We start from the raw sequence: 2,065 nt of genomic DNA, 5'->3' as shown, positions 1-2,065 counted from the left end.
GTCGACCATCGGAGACGTTAAATGGATGGAGTCCACACCCAAGACTTAAAAGATGGGAACCATTCTTTGGAGTGGGCCCTAGTCTACTGCCTAGAACTGGTCTAGCAATGGACCGAAATCGAATCCTACTGCTGAGTCACTTAGGCAACAACGAAACTCTCCGTTTCATTCAGTGTCTCCTTTGAGGAATAGGCTGTGAAGCCGAATTATGAGCTCCCAAAAAATACCTCATGCTGAAACGCTTAGTGTTACTGTGCAGAAAAAAAAGCTTTTTTTTTTTCATTCAGCGTTCCATTCGGGCACATGCTGTTAAGTAAAAAAATGAAATCTGATATACTGCTTTAACCTATAACAATTAACAGTTTTTTTTTGAATAAAACGGCAGAGCCATGTCTATAAAAATACTGATTGTACTGTATACAAAAAAGATTTGTGAAAAAATATTTGCAGTTTTATGAATTAAAAAACCCAATGACATCATATGTTATTTTTAAAAATTTTTTAATAGTAATTAATGGAAGCATTTTTGTTAAATTCAAAAACTCAACAAATTGGTACCTAGTTTATGTATAAAGGTAATTTAAATTTTTTTATGGTTGTGTTAAGGTTGAAAAGAATACATGAGAAAAGCATTTTAAAAAAGATAACAGAGCATATATTTTAAAAAAAAGTTTGTTCGAATTTCCATCAAGAATAAAGGATATTCTAGAGTTAGATTGGGTAAATAAGAACAGAATGGGATAAATTGCATAACCCCAAAGGCGTATACAGAAAACACGGCAATTGCTCAATACCAAAGAACAAAGCAAAGCAAGCTTTGAATTTTTGTTTTCAAGAGATTTATAATAAAGTTTACAAATGTAATTAAAAAACGTAAGCATAAGTTATGAGTAAGCGTTTTTGCTATGAAATTATGGGAGAATAAACTTGGAATGATGTTTTTACACAAAAATAAATTCTTAAAAAAATTTAGAAAACATCTAAATTTAAAAACAAGAATAAAACTCTATACAGTGCTCAATTCGGGGATTTTCCATGTAATGTAATAAATCTTTGTCATTGAGAATTTATAAAGTCTTTTTTTTTTAATTGAGTTTGTATAAAATGTTTCTATGCGGATAAAACTAATGTGTTGAATCTTTAGTTTTTTTTGGACTTAGTGATCTAACAAATATCCATAAAAAAATTTTTTACTTCCGGACAAAAATTTCTGTTTACTGCAGCGTCGGTAGTTTGTGATTCGTTGGAAACTAGGACACCTAAAAAATGATTACTATTTATTTGGTGTTCTTGAATCTTAACAGAAATAGACGTTTAAACACTATTTCCGTGAACAACTTTTATTCTAATACAGACTTTAAATCGCCGTTATTTCTTCATGTTCGTGCATTACTACTCCCGGAACTGAAAAAAGAATTTCAATAGTTAAAGTTCTTTTATTTTTACAGAAATGAATGTATCAAACATTATTTCAGTGAACAATTTTTTTTAATACATACCTGCTGTCTCTAGGTCTTCCGCTCTTTTTTTTTCCGCTTCCGGATCTGAAAAAAAAATATTTTTAATAATTGGAGCTTTTGCATTTTCACAGAAATAGATGTATTTAACAATATTTCACTTCACTTTTATTCCAATACAGACCTTCTATATCTTGAAATAGTTTTTCTTTCGCTATGTTGATTGCTCTCTTAACTAAAAAAAAAATATTTTTAATAATTGGAGCTTTTGTATTTTCACAGAAATAAATTTATTTAACAAAACTTTAGTTGGCTTTATTTTTTAATACATACTGTCGCGTTGTAGACTTCGAAACACTTTCATGACTTCTCCTTTTGTAGCTTTAAAAAAAAATTTAACATTTAAAACTTTTGCATTTTAAGAGAAATAGATGTACTAAACATCATTTCAATAGACAATTTCTTCTCAAGTACGGACCTATTTTTTGTCGAAGCTTTTTCTTTCTCAGAGCTTCATCTAAAAAAATGTTTCGTTAACATTCAAAAATTATCGCATTTTAAGAGAAATAGATGTACTAAACATCATTTCACTAGACAATTTCTTTTCT

General features: G+C 29.2%; 1 long non-coding RNA gene across 1 annotated transcript; it reads right to left on the bottom strand.

Moving 5' to 3' along the window:
- Positions 1-1,038: 1,038 nt before the first annotated feature.
- On the bottom strand, positions 1,039-1,976 carry LOC128882387 (uncharacterized). The gene is made up of 6 exons (XR_008458386.1): positions 1,936-1,976; positions 1,791-1,838; positions 1,642-1,692; positions 1,500-1,544; positions 1,357-1,404; positions 1,039-1,259 (listed from the first exon to the last, which is right to left on the bottom strand). It is a non-coding gene; the product is annotated as an uncharacterized LOC128882387 (long non-coding RNA).
- Positions 1,977-2,065: the final 89 nt, after the last annotated feature.

The sequence above is a fragment of the Hylaeus volcanicus genome, unplaced genomic scaffold (assembly GCF_026283585.1).
Source record: "Hylaeus volcanicus isolate JK05 unplaced genomic scaffold, UHH_iyHylVolc1.0_haploid 11393, whole genome shotgun sequence".
NCBI classification, from domain to species: Eukaryota; Metazoa; Arthropoda; class Insecta; order Hymenoptera; family Colletidae; genus Hylaeus; species Hylaeus volcanicus.
Note: the sequence above shows the minus strand (reverse complement) of the source record. Positions and strands in the feature narration are given on the sequence as shown.